General features: G+C 46.2%; 1 long non-coding RNA gene across 1 annotated transcript in view; it reads left to right on the top strand.

Annotated features, from left to right (window-relative positions):
* LOC140401472 (uncharacterized) overlaps positions 1 to 26092 on the top strand; it is a 146659-nt gene extending 120567 nt beyond the window's left edge. The window contains exons 2-3 of the long non-coding RNA XR_011938100.1: positions 17900 to 17990; positions 23332 to 26092. This is a non-coding gene — a long non-coding RNA (uncharacterized lncRNA). The remainder of the gene's footprint in view (positions 1 to 17899; positions 17991 to 23331) is intronic.
* Positions 26093 to 27839: the final 1747 nt, after the last annotated feature.

Below are 27839 nucleotides of genomic sequence, written 5' to 3'. Positions count from 1 at the left end.
ACAGTCTGATATACTCCACACCCCTCTCTGTAATACTTGCATATCTGATATTTTCGCAGTAAAAGTGTCAGATATACTCTACATCCCTGTCTGCAATACTTGCATACCTGACATTTTCGCAGTAACAGTGTCTGATATACTCCACACCCCTATCTGTAATACTTGTGTATCTGACGATTTCACAGCAACACAGTCTGATATATTCCACACCCCTGTCGGTAATACTTGTGTATCTGATGTTTTCACAGTAACACAGTCTGATTTACTCCACACCCCTGTCTGCAATACTTGTGTATCTGATGTTTTCACAGTAACACAGTCTGATATACTCCACACCACTGCCTGCAATGCTTGTGTGTCTGATGTTTTCGCAGTAACACAGTCTGAGGTACTCCACACACATATCTGCAATACTTGTGTATCTGATGTTTTCACAGTAACACAGTCTGATATGCTCCACACCACTGTCTGCAATACTTTTGTATCTGATCTTTTCACAGTCTGATATACTCCACACCCTTGTCAGTAATACTTGTGTATCTGATGTTTTCACAGTAACACAGTCTGATTTACTCCACACCACTGCCTGCAATGCTTGTGTGTCTGATGTTTTCACAGTAACACAGTCTGAGGTACTCCACACCCATATCTGCAATAGCTGTGCATCTGATGTTTTCACAGTAACACAGTCTGATATACTCCACACCACTGTCTGCAATACTTTTGTATCTGATCTTATCACAGTCTGATATACTCCACACCCTTGTCAGTAATACTTGTGTATCTGATCTTTTCACAGTCTGATATACTCCACACCCCTACCTGTAATACTTGTGTATCTGATGTTTTCACAGTAACACAGATTTATATACTGCACACCCATATCTGCAATACTTGTGTATCTGGTGTTTTCACAGTAACACAGTCTGATATACTCCATACCCCTGTCAGTCAGACGTGTGTATCTGATGTTTTCACAGTAACACAGTCTGATATACTCCACACCCCTATCTGTAATTCTTGTGTATCTGATGTTTTCACAGCAACACAGTCTGATATGCTCCACATCCCTGTCTGCAATACTTGTGTATCTGATGTTTTCACAGTTACACAGTCTGATATACTCCACACCCCTATCTGTAATTCTAGTGTATCTGATGTATTCACAGTAACACAGTCTGATATACTTCACACCCCTGTCGGTAATACTTGTGTATCTGATGTTTTCACAGTAACACAGTCTGATGTACTCCACACCCCTGTCTGCAATACTTGTGTATCTGATGTTTTCACAGTAACACAGTCTGATATACTCCACACCACTGCCTGCAATGCTTGTGTGTCTGATGTTTTCGCAGTAACACAGTCTGAGGTACTCCACACACATATCTGCAATACTTGTGTATCTGATGTTTTCACAGTCACACAATCTGATATACTCCACACCACTGTCTGCAATACCTTTGTGTCTGATCTTTTCACAGTCTGATATACTCCGTACCCCTGTCAGTCAGACGTGTGTATCTGATGTTTTCACAGTAACACAGTCTGATATACTCCACACCCCTACCTGTAATACTTGTGTAACTGACTTTTTCACAGCAACACAATCTGATATATTCCACACCCCTGTCGGTAATACTTGTGTATCTGATGTTTTCACAGCAACACAGTCTAATATATTCCACACCCCTGTCTGCATTCTTGTGTATCTGATGTTTTCACAGTAACACAGTCTGATATACTCCACAACCGTGTCGGTAATACTTGTGTATCTGATGTTTTCACAGTAACACAGTCTGATATACACCACACCACTGTCTGCAATACTTGTGCATCTGATCTTTTCACAGTCTGACATACTCCACATCCCTGTCTGTAATTCTTGTGTATCTGACGTTTTCACAGTAACACAGTCTGATATACTCCACACCCCTGTCTGTAATTCTTGTGTATTTGATGTTTTCGCAGTAACACAGTCTGATATACTCCAGAAGGCTGTCTGTAATTCTTGTGTATCTGATGTTTCCACAGTAACACAGTCTGATGTACTCCTTACCCTGTCTGTAATTTTTGTGTATCTGATGTTTTCACATTAACACAGTCTGATATACTCCACACCCAAATCTGCAATACTTGTGTCTCTGGCATTTTCACAGTAACACAGTCTGATATACTCCGTACCCCTGTCAGTCATACTTGTGTATCTGACATTTTCACAGTAACACAGTCTGATATACTCCACACCCTTGTCAGTAATACTTGTGTATCTGATGTTTTCACAGTAACACAGTCTGATATACTCCTATCCCTGTCAGTAATACTTGTGAATCTGATGTTTTCACAGTAAAACAGTCAGATATACTCCACACCCCTGTCAGTAATACTTGTGTATCTGACGTTTTCACAGTAACACAGTCTGATATACACTACACCACTGTCAGTAATACTTGTGTATCTGATGTTTACACAGTAACACAGTCTGATATACTCCACACCCCTATTTGTAATTCTTGTGTATCTGACGTTTTCAGAGTAACACAGTCTGATATACTCCACACCCCAATTTGTAATTCGTGTGTATCTGACGTTTTCACAGTAACACAATCTGATATACTCCGCACCGCTATCTGTAATATTTGCATATCTGATGTTTTCACAGTAACACAGTCTGATATACTCCACACCCCTGTCTGTAACACTTGCATATCTGATATTTTCGCAGTAACAGTGTCTGATATACTCTACATCCCTGTCTGCAATACTTGCATATCTGCCATTTTCGCAGTAACAGTGTCAGATATACTCCGTACCCCTGTCAGACATACTTGTGTATCTGATGTTTTCACAGTAACACAGTCTGATTTACTCCACACACCTGTCAGTAATACTTGTGTCTCTGATGTTTTCACAGTACCACAGTCTGATATACTCCACACCCCAATTTGTAATTCGTGTGTGTCTGACGTTTTCACAGTAACACAGTCTGATATACTCCGCACCGCTATCTGTAATACTTGCATATCTGATGTTTTCACAGTAACACAGTCTGATATACTCCACACCCCTCTCTGTAATACTTGCATATCTGATATTTTCGCAGTAAAAGTGTCAGATATACTCCACACCCCTGTCTGCAATACTTGTGTATCTGATGTTTTCACAGTAACACAGTCTGATATACTCCACACCACTGCCTGCAATGCTTGTGTGTCTGATGTTTTCGCAGTAACACAGTCTGAGGTACTCCACACACATATCTGCAATACTTGTGTATCTGATGTTTTCACAGTAACACAGTCTGATATGCTCCACACCACTGTCTGCAATACTTTTGTATCTGATCTTTTCACAGTCTGATATACTTCACACCCTTGTCAGTAATACTTGTGTATCTGATGTTTTCACAGTAACACAGTCTGATTTACTCCACACCACTGCCTGCAATGCTTGTGTGTCTGATGTTTTCACAGTAACACAGTCTGAGGTACTCCACACCCTTATCTGCAATAGCTGTGCATCTGATGTTTTCACAGTAACACAGTCTGATATACTCCACACCACTGTCTGCAATACTTTTGTATCTGATCTTATCACAGTCTGATATACTCCACACCCTTGTCAGTAATACTTGTGTATCTGATCTTTTCACAGTCTGATATACTCCACACCCCTACCTGTAATACTTGTGTATCTGATGTTTTCACAGTAACACAGATTTATATACTGCACACCCATATCTGCAATACTTGTGTATCTGGTGTTTTCACAGTAACACAGTCTGGTATACTCCACATGCCTGACTGCAATACTTGTGTCTCTGACATTTTCACAGTAACACAGTCTGATATACTCCATACCCCTGTCAGTCAGACGTGTGTATCTGATGTTTTCACAGTAACACAGTCTGATATACTCCACACCCCTATCTGTAATTCTTGTGTATCTGATGTTTTCACAGCAACACAGTCTGATATGCTCCACATCCCTGTCTGCAATACTTGTGTATCTGATGTTTTCACAGTTACACAGTCTGATATACTCCACACCCCTATCTGTAATTCTAGTGTATCTGATGTATTCACAGTAACACAGTCTGATATACTTCACACCCCTGTCGGTAATACTTGTGTATCTGATGTTTTCACAGTAACACAGTCTGATGTACTCCACACCCCTGTCTGCAATACTTGTGTATCTGATGTTTTCACAGTAACACAGTCTGATATACTCCACACCACTGCCTGCAATGCTTGTGTGTCTGATGTTTTCGCAGTAACACAGTCTGAGGTACTCCACACACATATCTGCAATACTTGTGTATCTGATGTTTTCACAGTCACACAATCTGATATACTCCACACCACTGTCTGCAATACCTTTGTGTCTGATCTTTTCACAGTCTGATATACTCCGTACCCCTGTCAGTCAGACGTGTGTATCTGATGTTTTCACAGTAACACAGTCTGATATACTCCACACCCCTGTCTGTAATTCTTGTGTATCTGATGTTTTCACAGCCACACAGTCTGATATGCTCCACATCCCTGTCTGCAATAATTGTGTATCTGATGTTTTCACAGTTACACAGTCTGATATACTCCACACCCCTATCTGTAATTCTAGTGTATCTGATGTATTCACAGTAACACAGTCTGATATACTTCACACCCCTGTCGGTAATACTTGTGTATCTGATGTTTTCACAGTAACACAGTCTGATGTACTCCACACCCCTGTCTGCAATACTTGTGTATCTGATGTTTTCACAGTAACACAGTCGGATATACGCCACATCCCTGTCAGTAATACTTGTGTATCTGATGTTTTCACAGTAACACAGTCTGATATACTCCACATGCCTGTCTGCAAAAATTGTGTTTCAGATGTTTTCACAGTAACACAGTCTGATATACTCCGTACCCCTGTCAGTAATACTTGTGTATCTGACGTTTTCACAGTAACACAGTCTGGTATACTCCACACCCCTATCTGTAATTCTTGTGTATCTGACGTTTTCACAGTAACACTGTCTGATATACTCCGCACCGCTATCTGTAATAATTGCAGATCTGATGTTTTCACAGTAACTCAGTCTGATATACTCCACACCCCTGTCTGTAATACTTGCATATCTGATATTTTCGCAGTAACAGTGTCTGATATACTCCACATCCCTGTCTGCACACTTGCATATCTGACATTTTCGCAGTAACAGTGTCTGATATACTCCGCATCCCTGTCTGTAAATCTTGTGTATCTGATGTTTTCACAGTAACAGTGTCTGATATACTCCACACCCATATCTGCAATGCTTGTGTATCTGACGTTTTCACAGTAACACAGTCTGATATACTCCACACCACTGCCTGCAATGCTTGTGTGTCTGATGTTTTCGCAGTAACACAGTCTGAGGTACTCCACACACATATCTGCAATACTTGTGTATCTGATGTTTTCACAGTCACACAATCTGATATACTCCACACCACTGTCTGCAATACCTTTGTGTCTGATCTTTTCACAGTCTGATATACTCCGTACCCCTGTCAGTCAGACGTGTGTATCTGATGTTTTCACAGTAACACAGTCTGATATACTCCACACCCCTGTCTGTAATTCTTGTGTATCTGATGTTTTCACAGCCACACAGTCTGATATGCTCCACATCCCTGTCTGCAATAATTGTGTATCTGATGTTTTCACAGTTACACAGTCTGATATACTCCACACCCCTATCTGTAATTCTAGTGTATCTGATGTATTCACAGTAACACAGTCTGATATACTTCACACCCCTGTCGGTAATACTTGTGTATCTGATGTTTTCACAGTAACACAGTCTGATGTACTCCACACCCCTGTCTGCAATACTTGTGTATCTGATGTTTTCACAGTAACACAGTCGGATATACGCCACATCCCTGTCAGTAATACTTGTGTATCTGATGTTTTCACAGTAACACAGTCTGATATACTCCACATGCCTGTCTGCAAAAATTGTGTTTCAGATGTTTTCACAGTAACACAGTCTGATATACTCCGTACCCCTGTCAGTAATACTTGTGTATCTGACGTTTTCACAGTAACACAGTCTGGTATACTCCACACCCCTATCTGTAATTCTTGTGTATCTGACGTTTTCACAGTAACACTGTCTGATATACTCCGCACCGCTATCTGTAATAATTGCAGATCTGATGTTTTCACAGTAACTCAGTCTGATATACTCCACACCCCTGTCTGTAATACTTGCATATCTGATATTTTCGCAGTAACAGTGTCTGATATACTCCACATCCCTGTCTGCACACTTGCATATCTGACATTTTCGCAGTAACAGTGTCTGATATACTCCGCATCCCTGTCTGTAAATCTTGTGTATCTGATGTTTTCACAGTAACAGTGTCTGATATACTCCACACCCATATCTGCAATGCTTGTGTATCTGACGTTTTCACAGTAACACAGTCTGATATACTCCACACCCTTATCTGCAATACTTGTGTATCAGATGTTTTCACAGTAACACAGTCTGATATACACCGTACCCCTGTCAGTAATACTTGTGTATCTGATGTTTTCACATTAACACAGTCTGATATACTCCGTACCCCTGTCAGTAATACTTGTGTATCTGATGTTTTCACAGTAACACAGTCTGATATACTCCACACCCCTATCAGTAATTCTTGTATATCTGGGGCGTCATTCTCCGACCCCCCAGAGGGTCGGAGAATGCCCGTTGGCCGCCGTGAATCCCGCCCCCGCCGAAGTCTCCGAAGGGAGAAAAGTCGGCGGGGCGTTAATGGCGCCGCTGCCGCGGAGAATGTGACGGGTCTGCGCAAGGCAGCCGATTGTCGGCCTGCCGATATTCTCCCTTCCGGATGGGCCGAAGTCCCGTCGACGTGATGACCGTTCATGTCGACGTGAATCAAACCTCCTTTTCAGCGGCGTGACCCGGTGCTCCAGGCTCACGCCGACCAGCGTGGAGGTGAGTGACGGCCTGGGGGGGTTGGCTCTGGGCAGGAAATGGCGTGGCCGCAGACTGATTGCGTGAGGAAAGGTGTGTCTCGGCTTGTGTGTGTGTGTGTGCGGCAGGGGGTGGGGGGGTGGTTAGAGTAGGCTGGGCTCCGGGGGAGTGCCGGGAGGGGGTCCGTGCCGGGGTGGAGTTTGGGGGGGGCGGGGGGTCCGTGCCGGGGTGGAGGTTGGGGGTTGGGGGGGTCCGTGCTGGGGTGGAGGTTGGGGGTTGGGAGGGGTCCGTGCTGGGGTGGAGGTTGGGGAGGGGGTCCGTGCCGGGGTGGAGGTTGGGGGGGGGTCCGTGCCGGGGTGGAGGTTGGGGGGGGTCCGTGCCGGGGTGGAGGTTGGGGGTTGGGGGGGATCCGTGCTGGGGTGGAGGTTGGGGGTTGGGGGGGGTCCGTGCCGGGGTGGAGGTTGGGGGGGGGGGTCCCTGCCGGGGTGGAGGTTGGGGGTTGGGGGGGTCCGTGCCGGGGTGGAGGTTGGGGGGGGGGAGTCCGTGCCGGGGTGGAGGTTGGGGGTTGGGGGGAGTCCGTGCTGGGGTGGAGGTTGGGGGGGGTCCGTGCCGAGGAGGGTGATGGGAGGGCAAGTGAGTTGCTCCACCTGGCCAGGTGCCAGCCTCCAACAGTTGGACCCATGCGGTCCATGCCACCTGGCTGGGGGGAGGAGGGGATATGGGCAATGATGACATGTCGTCGTTCCCCTCCCCCCCACCAGGCCGTCATGTTTTCAGATCATCCAGCGATGTTGGCCGCCGTGGTGGCAGCCGCTCATGTCTATGTTGCCTTGGATGAGGAGGAGGAGCATGCCAGAGAGGCGGCGCAGGCTGCCGCAGAGGGGCAGGCGGCAGCCGCCCAGGCTGGAGGGACACCTGACCGACAGGACGAGGAGGGGGAGGAGGACGTCGCGGCCCCACGGCAACAGAGGCACCCGAGGGCGCCCTGTGTGTACCGGCCCCGGCAGTCATACCAGGACCTCACGGACCGGGAATGCAGGAGGAGACTCCGGATGAGCCGGGAATCCGTGGCACACATCTGCCACCTGCTGGCACACCTGTCACCGCGTGGCACTGGCGGGGGACACCCTCTCCCCGTGTCCGTCAAGGTTACGGTGGCCCTGAACTTTTATGCAACGGGGTCATTCCAGGCACCGAGTGGGGACCTGTCCGGCATATCGCAGACATCGGTGCACCGGTGCATCCGGGCAGTGACAGATGCCCTCTATGCCATGGCGCACCGCTACATCCGCTTCCCCGTGGACCGGGCCAGCCAAGATGCCCGGGCCGTGGGCTTCTCTGCCGTGGCCGGGTTCCCCATGGTCCAGGGCGCGATCGATGGGATGCACGTCGCCGTGCGGCCACCTGCAGATAACAGGGCCGTGTTCACTAATAGGAAGGGGACCTATTCGATGAACGTACAGGTGGTCTGCGACCACCGCATGATGATCCTGCACGTCTACGCCCGTCACCCAGGCAGTGTACACAACTCATTCGTGTTGTCGCGGTCATCCATCCCCGGCATGTACGAGGGACGCCATCCCCGGCTGACGGGTTGGTTGCTGGGCGACAGGGGCTACCCATTGCGATCGTGGCTGATGACGCCTATACAGAGGCCACGCAATGAGGCGGAGAACCGCTACAATGATGCCCATGTAGCGACAAGGGGAGTGATCGAGAGGTGCTTTGGCGTGCTGAAGATGCGTTTCAGGTGCCTGGACCTCTCTGGGGGTGGCAGGGGTAAAAGGCAACACTGTTAGGCAGGTATATGAATGCACGCCATCGGTTGCGCGTGCATTGCAGAGGTTAAGGTTAGGGCTGGATTCACTTGGGGATATGGGGGATATGGGGGAGGGGGGATATGGGGGAGGGGGGATATGGGGGAGGGGGGATATGGGGAGGGGGGATATGGGGATATGGGGAGGGGGGATATGGGGGGGGATATGGGGATATGGGGGAGGGGGATATGGGGAGGGGGGATATGGGGGAGGGGGGATATGGGGAGGGGGATATGGCGGATATGGGGGGATATGGGGGAGGGGGGATATGGGGGATATGGGGAGGGGGGATATGGGGGAGGGGGGATATGGGGGAGGGGGGATATGGGGAGGGGGGATATGGGGGAGGGGGGGATATGGGGGAGGGGGGTTATGGGGGATATGGGGAGGCTCACCCTGCCTGCTCTGACAAGGTCGTTCACCTTCTTGTGGCACTGGGTGCCTGTCCGTGGTGTCAGGGCCACAGCGGTGACGGCCTCTGCCACCTCCCTCCACAGACGCCGGCTGTGGCGTGGGGCAACTCTGCGGCCGTGCCCGGGATACAGGGCGTCCCTCCTCTGCTCCACCGCGTCCAGGAGCGCCTCCACATCGCGTGACTCGAACCTCGGGGCTGAGCGACGGCCAGCCATCAAGTCGGGTGTTGCGGTCGGGTGTTGCGGTCGGGTGGGGGGGAGCAGCGCGGCCTTATGAGCCGTCACGCCGTGCAGCGCATATGACGCTGCACGGCGTGAACCACTGCGTAAGCGCGGATCCCGTTACGTCGCTGCTAGCCCATTTCGGGCCGGAGACTATCGACCCATTTTTCTGACGTGACGCAAGTGGGATTTGCGCCGTTTTTTGCGCCGATCGGCGGACTTTCCGCCGATAACGGAGAATTTCGCCCCTGATGTTTTCACAGTAACACTGTCTGATCTACTCCACACCCCTATCTGTAATACCTGTGTATCTGATGATTACACAGTAACACAGTCTGATATACTCCACATCCCTGTCTGTAATTCATGTGTAGCTGGTGTTTTCACAGTAACACAGTCTGATATACTCCACACCCCTATCTGTAATTCTTGTGTGTCTGATGTTTTCACAGGAACACAATCTGATACACTCCACACCTCTATCTGTCATACTTGTGTATCTGATGTTTTCACAGTAACACAGTCTGATATACTCCACACCCCTGTCGCTAATACTTGTGTATCTGATGTTTTCACAGTAACACAGTCTGATATACTCCACACCCCTGTCGCTAATACTTGTGTATCTGATGTTTTCACAGTAACACAGTCTGATATACTCCACACCACTGTCTGTAATACTTGCATATCTGACATTTTTGCATTAACAGTGCCTGATATGCTCCACATCCCTGTCTGCAATTCTTGTGTCTCTGATGTTTTCACAGTAACACAGTCTGATATACTCCACACCACTGTGTGCAACACTAGTGTATCTGACGTTTTCACAGTAACACAGTCTGATATACTCCATACCCCTGTCAGTAATACTTGTGTATCTGATGTTTTCACAGTAACACAGTCTGATATACTCCACACCCCTATCTGTAATACCTGTGTATCTGATGATTACACAGTAACACAGTCTGATATACTCCACACCCCTATCTGTAATACCTGTGTATCTGGTGTTTTCACAGTAACACAGTCTGATATACTCCACACCCCTATCTGTAATTCTCGTGTATTTGACGTTTTCACAGTAACACAGTCTGATATACTCCACACCCCTGTTGGTAATACTTGTGTGTCTGATGTTTTCACAGGAACACAATCTGATACACTCCACACCTCTATCTGTAATACTTGTGTATCTGACGTTTTCACAGTAACACATTCTGATATACTCCACACCCCTGTCGCTAATACTTGTGTATCTGATGTTTTCACAGTAACACAGTCTGATATACTCCACATGCCTGTCGGTAATACTTGTGTATCTGATGTTTTCACAGTAACACAGTCGGATATACTCCACACCCCGATCTGTAATACTTGTGTATCTGATGTTTTCACAGAAACACAGTCTGATATACTCCACACCCCTGTCGCTAATACTTGTGTATCTGATGTTTTCACAGTAACACAGTCTGATATACTCCACATGCCTGTCGGTAATACTTGTGTATCTGATGTTTTCACAGTAACACAACCTGATATACTCCGTATCCCTGTCAGTAATACTTGTGTATCTGATGTTTTCACAGTAACACAGTCTGATATACTCCACACCCCTATCTGTAATACTTGCATATCTGACTTTTTCGCATTAACAGTGCCTGATATGCTCCACATCCCTGTCTGCAATTCTTGTGTATCTGATGTTTTCACAGTAACACTGTCTGATATACTCCGTGCCCCTGTCAGTAATATTTGTGTCTCTGATGTTTTCACATTGATACATTCTGATATACTCTGTACCCCTGTCCGAAATACTTGTTTATCTGATGTTTTCACAGTAACACAATCTGATATACTCCGTACCCCTGTCAGTAATACTTGTGTATCTGATGTTTTCACAGTAACACAGTCTAATATACTCCACACCCCGATCTGTAATACTTGTGTATCTGATGTTTTCACAGTCACACAGTCTGATATACTCCACACCCCTGTCAGTAATTCCTGTGTATCTGATGTTTTCACAGTCACACAGTCTGATATACTCCACACCCCTGTCTGCAATACTTGTGCATCCGATGTTTTCACAGTAACAGTCTGATATACTCCACACCCCTGTCTGCAATACTTGTGTATCTGATGTTTTCATAGTAAAACAGTCTGATATACTCCACACCCCGATCTGTAATACTTGTGTAGAACATAGAACATAGAAAATACAGCACAGAACAGGCCCTTCGGCCCACGATGTTGTGCCGAACCTTTATCCTAGATTAATCATAGATTATCATTGAATTTACAGTTCAGAGGAGGCCATTCGGCCCCCTGAGTCCGCACCGGCTCCTGGAAAGAGCACCCTACCCAAACGCAACACCTCCACCCAACACCAAGGGCAATTTTGGACATTAAGGGCAATTTATCATTGGCCAATTCACCTAACCTGCACATCTTTGGACTGTGGGAGGAAACCGGAGCACCCGGAGGAAACCCACGCAGACATGGGGAGGGCGTGCAGTCTCCGCACAGACAGTGACCCAAGCCGGAATCGAACCTGGGACCCTGGAGCTGTGAAGCAGTTGTGCTATCCACAATGCTACCGTGCTGCCCTTAAGAACAAATAAATCTACACTATATCATTTTACTGTAATCCATGTACCTATCCAATAGCTGCATGAAGGTCCCTAATGTTTCCGACTCAACTACTTCCACAGGCAGTGCATTCCATGCCCCCACTACTCTCTGGGTAAAGATCCTACCTCTGATATCCCTCCTATACCTTCCACCTTTCACCTTCAATTTATGTCCCCTTGTAATGGTTTGTTCCACCCGGGGAAAAAGACTCTGACTGTCTACTCTATCTATTCCCCTGATCATCTTATAAACCTCTATCAAGTCGCCCCTCATCCTTCTCCTTTGTGTATCTGATGTTTTCACAGTAACACAGTCTGATATACTCCACACCCCTGTCGGTAATACTTGTGTATCTGATGTTTTCACAGGAACACAGTCGGATATACTCCACACCGCTGTCTGTACTTCTTGTGTATCTGATGTTTTCACAGTAAACAGTCTGATATACTCCACACCCCTGTCAGTAATACTTGTGTATCTGATGTTTTCACAGTATCACAGTCTGATATACTCCACACCCCTGTCAGTAATTCCTGTGTATCTGATGTTTTCACAGTAACACAGTCAGATATACTCCACATCCCTGTCAGTAATACTTGTGTATCTGACGTTTTCACAGAAACACAGTCTGATATACTCCATACCCCTGTCAGTAATACTTGTGTGTCAGATGTTTTCACAGTAACAGTCTGATATACTCCACATCCCTGTCAGTAACACTTGTGTATCTGATGTTTTCACAGTAACACAGTCTGATATACTCCACAACCCTGTCTGCAATACTTGTGTATCTGATGTTTTCATAGTAAAACAGTCTGATATACGCCACACACTGATCTGTAATACTTGTGTAGAACATAGAACATAGAAAATACAGCACAGAACAGGCCCTTCGGCCCACGATGTTGTGCCGAACCTTTGTCCTAGCTTAATCATAGATTATCATTGAATTTACAGTGCAGAAGGAGGCCATTCGGCCCACTGAGTCCGCACCGGCTCCTGGAAAGAGCACCCTACCCAAACGCAACACCTCCACCCAACACCAAGGGCAATTTTGGACATTAAGGGCAATTTATCATTGGCCAATTCACCTAACCTGTACATCTTTGGACTGTGGGAGGAAACCGGAGCACCCGGAGGAAACCCAAGCAGACACGGGGAGGACGTGTAGACTCCGCACAGACAATGACCCAAGCCGGAATCGAACCTGGGACCCTGGAGCTGTGAAGCAATTGTGCTATCCACAATGCTACCGTGCTGCCCTAAGAACAAATAAATCTACACTATATCATTTTACCGTAATCCATGTACCTATCCAATAGCTGCATGAAGGTCCCTAATGTTCCCGACTCAACTACTTCCACAGGCAGTGCATTCCATGCCCCCACTACTCTCTGGGTAAAGAACCTACCTCTGATATCCCTCCTATATCTTCCACCTTTCACCTTCAATTTATGTCCCCTTGTAATGGTTTGTTCCACCCGGGGAAGAAGTCTCTGACTGTCTACTCTATCTATTCCCCTGATCATCTTATAAACCTCTATCAAGTCGCCCCTCATCCTGCTCCTTTGTGTATCTGATGTTTTCACAGTAACACAGTCTGATATACTCCACACCCCTGTCGGTAATACTTGTGCATCTGATGTTTTCACAGGAACACAGTCGGATATAGTCCACACAGCTGTCTGTACTTCTTGTGTATCTGATGTTTTCACAGTAAACAGTCTGATATACTCCACACCCCTGTCAGTAATACTTGTGTATCTGATGTTTTCACTGGAACACAGTCTGATATACTCCACACCCCTGTCTGCAATACTTGTGTATCTGACGTTTTCACAGCAACACAGTCTGATATACTCCACACCCTGATCTGCATAACTTGTGTATCTGATGTTTTCACAGTAACACAGTCTGATATACTCCACACCACTGTCAGTAATACTTGTGTATCTGATGTTTTCACTGTAACACAGTCTGATATACTCCACACCCCTGTCTGCAATACTTGTGTATCTGACATTTTCACAGTAACACAGTCGGATATACTCCACACCCCTATCTGTAATTCTTGTGTATCTGATGTTTTCACAGTAACACAGTCTGATATACTCCACACCCCTGTCAGTAATACTTGTGTATCTGATGTTTTCACAGTAACACAGTCTGATATACTCCGTACCCCTGTCAATAATACTTGTGTCTCTGACATTTTCACAGTAACACAGTCTGATATACTCCGTACCCCTGTCAGTAATACTTGTGTCCCTGATGTTTTCACATTAACACATTCTGATATACTCTGTACCCCTGTCAGAAATACTTGTGTATCTGATGTTTTCACAGTAACACAGTCTGGTATACTCCACACCCCCATCTGTAATACCTGTGTATCTGACGTATTCACAGTAACACAGTCTGATATACTCCGTACCCCTGTCAGTAATACTTGTGTATCTGATGTTTTCACAGTAACACAGTCTGATATACTCCACACCCCTGTCAGTAATACTTGTGTATCTGATGTTTTCACTGTAACACAGTCTGATATACTCCACACCCCTGTCTGCAATACCTGTGTATCTGGCGTTTTCACAGTAACACAGTCGGATATACTCCACACCCCTATCTGTAATTCTTGTGTATCTGATGTTTTCACAGTAACACAGTCTGATATACTCCACACCCCTGTCAGTAATACTTGTGTATCTGATGTTTTCACAGTAACACAGTCTGATATACTCCACACCCCTGTCAGTAATACTTGTGTCTCTGACATTTTCACAGTAACACAGTCTGATATACTCCGTACCCCGTTCAGTAATACTTGTGTCCCTGATGTTTTCACATTAACACATTCTGATATACTCTGTACCCCTGTCAGAAATACTTGTGTATCTGATGTTTTCACAGTAACACAGTCTGATATACTCCACACCCCCATCTGTAATACCTGTGTATCTGACGTATTCACAGTAACACAGTCTGATATACTCCGTACCCCTGTCAGTAATACTTGTGTATCTGTTGTTTTCACAGTAACACAGTCTGATACACTCCACACCACTGTCAGTAATACTTGTGTATCTGATGTTTTCACAGTAACACAGTCTGATATACTCCACACCCGTATCTGCAATACTTGTGTATCTGATGTTTTCACAGTAACACAGTCTGATATACTCCACACCCCTGTCAGTAATACTTGTGTATCTGATGTTTTCACAGTAACACAGTCTGATATACTCCACACCCCTGTCAGTAATACTTGTGTCTCTGACATTTTCACAGTAACACAGTCTGATATACTCCGTACCCCTGTCAGTAATACTTGTGTCCCTGATGTTTTCACATTAACACATTCTGATATACTCTGTACCCCTGTCAGAAATACTTGTGTATCTGATGTTTTCACAGTAACACAGTCTGGTATACTCCACACCCCCATCTGTAATACCTGTGTATCTGACGTATTCACAGTAACACAGTCTGATATACTCCGTACCCCTGTCAGTAATACTTGTGGAACTGTTGTTTTCACAGTAACACAGTCTGATATACTCCACACCACTGTCAGTAATACTTGTGTATCTGATGTTTTCACAGTAACACAGTCTGATATACTCCACACCCCTGTCAGTAATACTTGTGTATCTGATGTTTTCACTGTAACACAGTCTGATATACTCCACACCCCTGTCTGCAATACATGTGTATCTTGCGTTTTCACAGTAACACAGTCGGATATACTCCACGCCCCTATCTGTAATTCTTGTGTATCTGATGTTTTCACAGTAACACAGTCTGATATACTCCACACCACTGTCAGTAATACTTGTGTATCTGATGTTTTCACAGTAACACAGTCTGATATACTCCACACCCCTGTCAGTAATACTTGTGTCTCTGACATTTTCACAGTAACACAGTCTGATATACTCCGTACCCCTGTCAGTAATACTTGTGTCCCTGATGTTTTCACATTAACACATTCTGATATACTCTGTACCCCTGTCAGAAATACTTGTGTATCTGATGTTTTCACAGTAACACAGTCTGATATACTCCACACCTCCATCTGTAATACCTGTGTATCTGACGTATTCACAGTAACACAGTCTGATATACTCCGTACCCCAGTCAGTAATATTTGTGTATCTGTTGTTTTCACAGTAACACAGTCTGATATACTCCACACCACTATCAGTAATACTTGTGTATCTGATGTTTTCACAGTAACACAGTCTGAGGTACTCCACACCCGTATCTGCAATACTTGTGTATCTGATGTTTTCACAGTAACACAGTCTGATATACTCCACACCCCTGTCAGTAATACTTGTGTATCTGATGTTTCCACAGTAACACAGTCTGATATACTCCGTACCCCTGTCAGTAATACTTGTGTATCTGATGTTTTCACAGTAACACAGTCTGATGTACTTCACACCCCTATCTGTAATTCTTGTGTATCTGATGTTTTCACAGTAACACAGTCTGATATACTCCGTACCCCTATCTGTAATACTTGTGTATCTGATGTTTTCACAGTAACACAGTCTGATATACTCCGCACCCCTGTCTGTAATACTTGTGTGTCTGATGTTTTCACAGTAACACAGTCTGATATACTCCGTACCCCTATCTGTAATACTTGTGTGTCTGATGTTTTCACAGTAACACAGTCTGATATACTCCGTACCCCTATCTGTAATACTTGTGTATCTGATGTTTTCACATTAGACAGTCTGATATACTCCGCACCCCTGTCTGCAATACTTGTGTATCTGATGTTTTCACAGTAACACAGTCTGATATACTCCGTGCCCCTATCTGTAATACTTGTGTATCTGATGTTTTCACAGTAACACAGTCTGATATACTCCGTACCCCTATCTGTAATACTTGTGTATCTGATGTTTTCACAGTAACACAGTCTGATATACTCCGCACCCCTGTCTGTAATACTTGTGTATCTGATGTTTTCACAGGAACAGTCTGATATACTCCGTACCCCTTTCAGTAATACTTGTGTATCTGACATGTTCATAGTAACACTGTCTGATGTACTCCGCACCTGTCCATATTGTATCTCTGGCATTCTCACAGGAAAACTGTCTGATGCACACCGCACCCCTGTCTGTAATTGTGGAGTATATCGCACCATTTACAGTAACATTCTGATGTGCTACACGACTCTCCATTCTGGGCTGTTCATGTCACCTTTCAGATCAGGCCATCAATTCTCATATTCAAGACAAGTTCCACACTGCACCGACTATGCTTTCCAATTGCTCACAGGAAAACTGCTTCTTTGACAGTTCACACTTGTGCCTCTTGTGAGAAATAAGTGTGCTGCCTTCCTCAAAGAATGAATAGTGCTGACAGAGTTGATGTTTATCTGTGGTGACGCTCTGTCTAGAAACAAGAAACAGAGCAAAAAGGGAGAGAACCAGGCTTAAAGCCAGAAATACTGATCCCTCCATGGCTGAACCAAGACTCGACGGATTCAATCATTTCCATCCCATTTAAATACAGCACACATTTTCAGGGTCATGTGATGATATCGGGGGGTGGGGTGGGGGTGGGGGGTTGCGGGGGGGGGTGGGTGGAGGGGTGGAAAGGATGGAGAGCAGGCCAAGATTTTTTTTGAAATGGAGCGGGCAGTTTTTGCGTTTAAGAGCTCTGCTAGTTTGAGCTAAATGAATCAATTTCCGAATCGTTGATTTGGTTGAAGATTTTTATTTTGAAATGCACTGGTGCAAAGGAAAGAAAAATAAATGAAGACTTACTCCCGACTTCACCCAGGGAATTCATTCATGAATATGTTTCACCTTTTCCAGACTTATCCGGACCCCTCGAAGGACATCTGACCTTTGGTAAAAAATAATGGAAAAGAGAAAGTCCTTAGAGAGGATAATGCAACCTACCCCGGTAATGAGATCTACTGCCTCCAGTTCCTATAGCAACCACTGCCTTTTTTTGTATTATATAAAATGCGCATTTGTCTATTGACCACTCGGAGACATTAACCCTCTCCAGTGCTGCTTTGCTCCCAGCCAAAAGACTATCAATGCCTTTTCTAACTAATCTGTGGATCTGCTGTCTCTTGCAGTTGTCTTTCTGGGATGTTCCTATGTTGCTGGAAACCCATAGCAGATTGAAAAGTAGTGTTATGATTTCCACCCTGATTTTCTTCCCTCCTCTCTTGAAGGCATTATTAATGTTAGAAATTGTTTCTAATGACATAAAGTGCCCTCTAATACTTCACCACTCTGTCCAATTCTTTTATGTGATTTAGGGCAGTGTATTACAGCAGTAGGCTATCCAACTATCCTGTTATTTCATTCAGTCCTAATTTAATGTGTGCATGTTCCCACACGGGTTAGCTATCAGGGCCAGAAAGGCTTGCTAATTTCCTCTTCCTAATCTGAGTGTTTAGTAGCCAATGGCAGAGTAGTAGCTGGCCCCTTTAAGGGGTGATCCGCTGATGGGTCATGTGATCTACTTGCCCAATCAGTAGTTAGCACATTGGATTTGCCGATCAGTTCGATCCAAGAGGCAGACAGGCAGTATCGTGACCACACTACTCTGTACATGGCATGTCGTGCAAATAAACATTCATTGTTTGTACCAAACTAGTGGAGCCAAGTTACTACATTTGGCAGTGATGTAAAAGAAAGCAGCAAGTGTGCTTTTGAGAACTCCAACTCAGAACCTGATCCAGTCGAAGTCAAGTTTGCGAAGTTGAAGATAGTTGCAGACATGACTGTCTTTGGTAGAGTGAATCCCTTCGACACTTTGACTGAAGATTGGTTGGGGTACGTTGAGCGACGATAGTTTTTCTTCAGAGTAAACTGAGTTGAGGTGGAGTGGAAGAAGAAGGTGATATTGTTAAGCGTGTGTGGGACCCAAATTTATCATTAATTCATCGTCTTGCGCCCCCAAATGCCCTCGATGCAAGTTCGTTTACAGAGATGGTGAATTTAGTAAAAGGGCACTACGACCCAACTACGACTATGTGGGGCAGCACGGTAGCATTGTGGATAGCACAATTGCTTCACAGCTCCAGGGTCCCAGGTTCGATTCCGGCTTGGGTCACTGTCTGTGCGGAGTCTGCACATCCTCCCCGTGTGTGCGTCTGTTTCCTCCGGGTGCTCCGGTTTCCTCCCACAGTCCAAGATGTGCAGGTTAGGTGGATTGGCCATGATAAATTGCCGTTAGTGTCCAAAATTGCCCTTAGTGTTGGGTGGTGTTACTGGGTTGTGGGGATGGGGTGGAGGTGTTGACCTTGGGTAGGGTGCTCTTTCCAAGAGCCGGTGCAGACTCAATGGGCCGAAGGGCCTCCTTCTGCACTGTAAATTCTATGATCTAAATTCTATGATCAAAGCCCTGTGTCATTTTGCAACAGTTCAAATCCAATTCCATGGGGAGAGCTCCAGGGAGACCATTGCAACCTAAATAGCATGGCTTAGAAAAATTGCGGAATTGATAATGACCAGAAATGATCATCTCCCTGGATACAGAGAAAGCCTTTGACAGAGTTGTGTGGAAGTCCATCACCGAAGTACTGGAACGGTTTGGGTTCGGACCAGGGTTCACCTCCTAGGTGATACTACTGTACTGTGCTCCCATGGCAAGTTATATAGTTATATAGAATTTACAGTGCAGAAGGAGGCCATTTGGTCCATCAGGTCTGCACCAACTCTTGGAAAGAGCACCCCATTTAAGTCGACACTTCCAACCTATCCCCGTAACCCAGTAACCCCACCTAACCTTTTTGGACACTTAGGGCAATTTTGCATGGCCAATCCACTTAACCTGCACATCTTTGGACTGTGGGAGGAAACCGGAGCACCCGGAGGAAACCCACGCAGACACGGGGAGAAAGTGCAGAATCCGCACAGTGACCCAAGCCGGAAATCGAACCTGGGACCCTGGAGCTGTGCAGCAACTGTGCTAACCACTGTGCTACCCACAGTATGGACAAGTATGGACAAACACCATCAGCTCTAAATACATCCAGCTGCACAGTGGCATGAGGCAGGGTGTCCACTGTCCCCGCTGCTGTTTGTTCTGGCAATTGAGCCACTGTCGATCACCCTCAAAATGAAGAAGGGGTGGAGAGGTATCCAAAGGGAGGACAGAGAGCACAGAGTTTCACTCTATGTGGATGATCTGCTCCTCTACATCTCAAACGCCCAGGCCAGCATGGAACGGATGATAAAACTCCTTGAGGAGTTCGGAGTCTTCTTGAGTTCCAAACTTAATCTGAACAAAAGCGAAATCTTCCCTGTGTATCTGCAGGGGGCAGGGGCAGAGCTGGAGGGACTGTCATTTAAACAAGATCAAATTCCACGACCTGGTGTTCCAAACAGCCCACGGCTGGTAAAGGATCCACTAATGGAACCTGACGAGTCGGATGGAGGAAGTTAAAAGGGAACTACAGAGGTGGGGCCCACTCCACTCTCCATCGCAGGGAGAATACAGACGATCAAAATGAATGTGCTGCCCAGTCGCCTCTCCCTGTTCAGATCCCTCCTGATCTGCATCCTCAAGGCCTTTTACAACACAGTAAAACTCCTTGAGGAGTTCGGAGTCAGAGAAGGCAGAGAGTAGCAATGGAGGGATGCTTTTCTCATTGGAGGGCTGTGACCAGTGGTGTTCCACAGGGATCAGTGCTGGGACCTTTGCTCTTTGTAGTATATATAAATGATTTGGAGGAAAATGTAACTGGTCTGATTAGTAAGTTTGCAGACGACACAAAGGTTGGTGGAATTGCGGATAGCGATGAGGACTGTCAGAGGATACAGCAGGATTTAGATTGTCTGGAGACTTGGGCGGAGAGATGGCAGATGGAGTTTAATCCGGACAAATGTGAGGTAATGCATTTTGGAAGGTCTAATGCAGGTAGGGAATATACAATGAATGGTAGAACCCTCAAGAGTATTGAAAGTCAAAGAGATCTAGGAGTACAGGTCCACAGGTCATTGAAAGGGGCAACACAGGTGGAGAAGGTAGTCAAGAAGGCATACGGCATGCTTGCCTTCATTGGCCGGGGCATTGAGTATAAGAATTGGCAAGACATGTTGCAGCTGTATAGAACCTTAGTTAGGCCACACTTGGAGTATAGTGTTCAATTCTGGTCGCCACATTACCAGAAGGATGTGGAGGCTTTAGAGAGGGTGCAGAAGAGATTTACCAGAATGTTGCCTGGTATGGAGGGCATTAGCTATGAGGAGCGGTTGAATAAACTCGGTTTGTTTTCACTGGAACGAAGGAGGTTGAGGGGAGACCTGATAGAGGTATACAAAATTATGAGGGGCATAGACAGAGTGGATAGTCAGAGGCTTTTCCCCGGGGTAGAGGGGTCAATTACTAGGGGGCATAGGTTTAAGGTGAGAGGGGCAAGGTTTAGAGTAGATGTACGAGGCAAGTTTTTTACGCAGAGGGTAGTGGGTGCCTGGAACTCGCTACCGGAGGAGGTGGTGGAAGCAGGGACAATAGGGACATTTAAGGGGCATCTTGACAAATACATGAATAGGATGGGAATAGAGGGATACGGACCCAGGAAGTGTAGAAGATTGTAGTTTAGTCGAGCAGCATGGTCGGCACGGGCTTGGAGGGCCGAAGGGCCTGTTCCTGTGCTGTACATTTCTTTGTTCTTTGTTCTTTGTAAACAAACTAATCATGGCGTTTGTGTAGGGGGTGCAAGAATCCGAAGATCCAAAAGAAAGTCCCACAAAGGAAAAGAATCATGGGAGGCCTGGCCTTCTCAAACCAACAGTTCTATCACTGGGCGACCACAGCAGAAAGAGTGAGGAGATGGGGTGAAGCAACTCGAAGCAGAATGGGTGAAGATGGAGGAGAGTTCCCACATATGGATGCCCCTCTGAGCCCTAGTCACAACTGCTCTCCCATCCCCCACAACCAAGCACTCAAGTAGACCAGCGGTAGTAGCCACCCTTCGCACGTGGTACCAAATGAGGCAACACTTCGAAATGTCCACCCTGGCCCCCATCTGCAAGAAACACAGGTTTACTCCCACAATAATGGACACCACCTTCAAAAGGTGGAGACAGGATGAGGGGACACTGACCGTTTGGGGCATGTACACGGTTGTCAGAGTAGCAACCCTGGGGGATCTCACGGAGAGGTTTCAGTTGCCAAAAGGAAATGAGCTAAGACACATACAGGTCATAACCATCCTCCATAAGTAAACCTACTACGTACCCCCAGATACCAGGACATTTGGTAGTCTGCTGGGCACGGGCGGCCTTTGGAAGGGAAACTGTTCGGACCTGTATAGGTGACTGTGGGAGGAGGTACTCTGCCCCTTGGATGAGACAAGGGAAAAATGGGAGGACAAACTAGGCATCGAAATAGGGAGAGGACTCTGGGTCGAAGCACTGCACAGGGTGAACTCCACCTCCACATGCGTAGGGCTCAGCCTAATGCAGCTTAAGATGGTGCACAGAGCGCACCTAACTAGAACACGAATGAATAGGTGCTTTCCAGAGGTGGAGGAAAAATGTGAACGGTGCCAGGAAGGCCCAGCCAACCACACCCACATGTTCTGGGCCTGCCCCAGACTTGCCGCGTACTGGATGACCTTTTTTGAGGCTATGCCCAGGGTTGTGGGAGTAAGGGTGGTCTTTGGGGCCAAAAGTGGCGGTCTTCAGCGTCTCAGACCAGCCAGGTCTCTTTATGGGGATGTGGGCCGATGCCCTAGCCTTTGCCTCCCATATCGCCTGTCAGAGGATCCTGCTCGGCTGGCGATCGGCAGCACCCCCCAAGGCTGCAGATTGGCCGTCTGACCTTGCGGAATTTCTCAAACTCAAGAAAATAAAATTTGCTGTCCGAGGTTTGGAAGGGGGCTTCCACGTTCACCAACTTGTTCCAAGATCTGTTCGTAGCTATTAACCAATAGAGTAAAGGAGGGGAGGGGGAGGGGAAGACACAGGTGAGCCACAGGTTAAAGGTGAAATGAAGAGAGGGGGAAGGGGTGGAGAGGAATGGAGGGGGTTCAGGGGCTGGAGGACACTCAAGGAAAACTAGAGGGACAAGGAACTAAATCTGTTTGGTATCTGTAAATATGCAGCTGGGCCAAATTAGGAACTGCAACAAAGGTACGCCAATCAAAAGGGGGGCCACAGCCACAGAATGAGGGAAAGCGATTGTATGTAAATATCTGTACTGACTTCTGCCTGGCTTTTTATCTCCTGTTATTTCTTGCTCTAATTAGTTTTTCTTTCCTCTGCTCTTTCTGGTGCAGGTGCATCTTCTGGTCCAACAATTGAGGAGGTTGGTTAGAAGCAAACAGCGTTCATGTAAAGTGTAACAGATACTGCAGGAATTCTCCATCGGCAGAATCCTCCACTCCGCCAACACCGCACCCATGCCTGTGGGTTTCCCGAGGCCGTGGGATGGCCACAATGGGAAACCCCATTGGCCAGCCGCCAGAATGGAGGATCCAGCTGCTGGCGGGGGTGCGCCACACCAGAAAAAGGGGTTGGCGAGAATCCCGCCCTTGAGTTGTGAAATACAAAATATGAAAACCCAATAAAAACACGTTGAAAAAAAAGAAAACCTGTGGAACACTGTGACTTCGGGACAGCACTAAATGAAATGCTGAGGGATCGATTGGTTTGTGGGTTTAATGATGAGGCTATACAGATGAAGATGTTGGTAGAAACTGAGAATTTATTTTAAAGAGCATTGGAAATAGCAATGGAGAGCGCTGCGAAGGACTCCCAGGAACGTCAGAGTACTCAGAATGGCATGGTCCACCAGTTAGGGCGGGAAACTGCAGGGCGCAGCGGCACCAAAAGTAAAGAATTCAGTTTAAACAGGAAAGCAAGTACAGAAGCTGGTAGAATTTGAAAATTCAGGAGAATGAATCAACGACCTGGGATCAGTACAGAGTGTTACATGTGTGGGTGAAATCATTCCCCAGAGGTCTGCAGACGTAAACAAGTAGAATGCTTTGTATGCCACCGGAATGGCCATTTGAGGCACAGATGCAAGAGTAAGCAGAATCTACTTAGTAGCCATAAAGTGAACAGTTCATCACTGGTACATTACGTTTCTTTGCGAGTGATTGGAATGCTCTTCAGATGAATAATGTGATATACCCCATTAGAGTGGTGTTACTGGTCAATGGCAGACTATTAAGAATGGAAGTAGACATGGGAACGGCTGCTACCATAGTAGGGCAGCAGAGCTACAGATATCTTCAAGAAGGGGTTCAGCCTCTGAGGCTGCAGCACGGCAGCTAGATTAGCTACCTACATGGGGGAGGTGCCCGAAATACCTATGAGCTATGGGCAACAATCTGCCCAACTTCCATTAATCGTGGTGTCTGGCCAATGACCATGTCTAAATTAAACTCAACTGTTTCAAAATTTTTAGAATTAAGGAACGGGGCCTGCATGAAGTAATCCAGAAGTATCAGGACATTTTTCAGGATAAACTGGGGAAAATCAAAGGTTTAAATGCAAAAATTCATATGGAACCCAGAAGCCACCCCATTTTTTTCAGGGCTAGACCTGTGCCTTATGTGTTGCTGGAGAAAGTTGAGACTGAGCTAGAAAGTCTTGAAGAACTGGGTATAATCCAACCTGTCCACTTCGCTAATTGGGCAGCCCGCATATTACCTGTTGTTAAACCAGATAAGACAGTCCGCGGGACTATAAGTTAACAGTAAACCAAGCAGTGAAGCTGGACAGATATCCTATTCTGAAGATAGAGGATTTATATGCAAGACTGGCTGGAGAACATTTGTTTACAAAATTGAATATGAGCCATGCATATCAACAGTTGGAGTTGGATGATGCTTCCAGAGGATACGTGACTATTGCCACCCATAAAGGATTATGTCAGTATACATGCTTGCATTACGGCATTTCATCAGCTTGTGCCATTTTCAAAGAACCATGGAAAGTTTATTATAGGGCTTGCTGCATGTTATATATTTGGATGACGTATTGATTACAGGTGCAACCGAAGCAAAATACCTGGATAATCTTGAAGAAGTACTGAAAAGGTTTCAGGAGGCAGGCGTTCACCTAAAAAGAGAAAAATGCATTTTCCAGGCCAGAAACGTATCTTACCTCAGTTACCATAGGACTGTATATTGTGGCGGACAAAGGAAGGACAATGAAAGAGGCACTGGCCCCTAGGAACACCCCGGAGATTAAATCATTCCTGGGGATGGTTAATTATCATGGGTGTTTCCTTCCAAATCTGACAACACTATTACCTCTTTACATGTGTTACTGAAGAGACACTAGAGATAGTTATGGAAGCATCACAGAGATAAGCATTTAATAAGGTCAAGCAACTATTGCATTCATCTTGCCCACTGGTACATTTTGACCCATCTAAGAAGTTGGTGCAAACGTGTGACACCTCCACATATGGAGTTGGGCAGTTGTATCTCACAGAATGGATGATGAGTCTGAGAGTGCTATTGTATATGTGTCAAAAACCCTTTCAGAAGCTGAGAAAGGTTATTCACAGATGGAGAAAGAAGGACTATCTGTGTGTCTGGCGTGAGGAAATTCCACCGTATGTCTAAGGAAGGCATGTTATTGTTGTAATGGACCACAAACCATTATTGGATCTTTTCAAGGAAGACAAGGCTATTTCGCCGATTGCATTGGCCAGGATTCAGCATGGGGCATTGATTTTATCAATTTATGAATATACATACCGTGGGCAGCATGGTAGCACAGTGGTTAGCACTATTGCCTCACAGCGCCAAGGCCCCAGGTTCGATTACCAGTTTGGATCACTGTCTGTGCGGAGTCTGCACGTTCTCCCCGTGTCTGCGTGTGTTTCCTCTGGGTGCACCAGTTTCCTCCCACAAGTCCCGAAAGACATTCGTGCTGTCAAGTAATTTGGACATTCTGAATTCTCCCTCTGTGTGACCCGAATAGGCGCTGGAATGTGGCAACTAGGGGATTTTCACAGTAACGTCATTGCAATATTAATGTAAGCCTACTTGTGACAATAAAGATTATTATTATTAAAAATACCTGTCAGGGACACAGCTAGCTAACTCTGATGCCGTTAATCGTCTTCCACTGCCAGAGAGTACGCCATCACCGCAGTGCCTGCAAGAAATCATGATGGTAATGAATTTTCGAGACACTTTGCCAGGGTCAGCTGAGCAAATAAAATTGTGGGCCAGCAATGAGCTGCTATTATCAAAGATAAGACACATGATATTGATAGGTTGGCAGTATGAGAGGATTTCCAAAGACCTGAAGCCAGGCCACATTAGGAAAGATGAGATAAACTGTGAGGACGATGTGGCAGCGTGGCCCCTTGAAGAGGGTATGGTCAATGGAACACATGACCAGCTTGGACCAATCGTGCAGGAGCTTGCGCATAGCGAGTTTGCACAGTGTCCTGGGAGCAGGTCCCAGGCAGTGGTAGCACTGCTGCCTCACGGCGCCGAGGTCCCAGGTTCGATCCCGGCTCTGGGTCACTGTCGGTGTGTAGTTTGCACATTCTCCCCGTTTTTCCGTGGGGTTCGCCCCACAATAAAGGTGTGCAGGGTAGGCGGATTGACCACGCTAAATTGCTCCTTAATTGGAAAAAGTGAATTGGGTACTCTAAATTTAAAAAAATATTTCAACCCAAGGCCCTTGATTATGCTCCAATGTTCCAAGTTTTACTCTGCAGTGAAGGACCATGAAGAGCCCGTCTCAGCCTTCGTAACCAGGCTTCGTCAGTTTGCTCAGCATTGTGAATTTGGGACCAGACTGAGCAGCAACTTGCATGATCGGCTTGTTTGTGGGATTCGGAACCTTGATATCCAGAAGAAGCTTTTGTTGGAGACCACGATTACATTGGAAATAGCGATTGAGTTAGCTCAGGCGATGGAGTGCGCCGGAAAAAGCGCCACTGAGCTGTAAAGCGTGGCTGAAGGGCGTTAATAAATTATGATATGGCCGTGAGGTCCACGGTGGGATCAACAGGCTCAGCACAGGACCAGACACGGTCCTCGGAACCTGACCAGACCTCAAGGAGTGGGAAGAAGTCGGGGGCATCAACCCAAATCTGAGGTGGACTGCTATCGTTGAAGGGGAGACCATCTCCAGGAGACCTGTCATGTTTGGGTGTTCCTGTGCTTCTGATGCAACTGAAGGGGGCACATTCAAGCTCGTTGCCGTACGAGGCAAAGCGCGGCAATGCAAAATAAAACAACAGCAGCAGTAGCTGAAGAGGAGCATGCAATGTATCGGTTGCATGCAGTCCAATTGAATAAGAAGGCTTTGATTGAAATTAAGGGGTAGAACCCTTAAAATTGAAGTTGACACCAGGTTTCGGTGACCACAGTGAATGAGCAGACTTTCCAATACTTGCGTGCAGGAACTCAGTCCTGCAGCTTGAAGAGTATTACAGCCAAGCTTCAAACAGACAAGGGGAAAGTTTGAAGATCCTTGGAACAGCCAATACCTCCGTGGCCTACAAAGGTTAATCTGCCTTTGGTTGTCGTGGAAGGATATAGAGCCAGTCTGTTGGGAAATGAAATGAATTGAAAATGAAATGAAAATCGCTTATTGTCACAAGTAGGCTTCAAATGAAGTTACTGTGAAAAGCCCCTCGTCGCCACATTCCGGCGCCTGTTCGGGGAGGCTGGTACGGGAATTGAACCGTGCTGCTGGCCTGCCTTGGTCTGCTTTAAAAGCCAGCTCTTTAGCCCTGTGCTAAACCAGCCCCTGCCAAGAGACTGGTGACAGAAGATTAGCCTCAGCTGACTGGAAATCTTTT

This window comes from Scyliorhinus torazame, chromosome 1 (assembly GCF_047496885.1).
Source record: "Scyliorhinus torazame isolate Kashiwa2021f chromosome 1, sScyTor2.1, whole genome shotgun sequence".
NCBI lineage: Eukaryota > Metazoa > Chordata > Chondrichthyes > Carcharhiniformes > Scyliorhinidae > Scyliorhinus > Scyliorhinus torazame.
The sequence above is the reverse complement of the archived record's forward strand: the minus strand, read 5'-3'. Positions and strand labels throughout refer to the sequence as shown.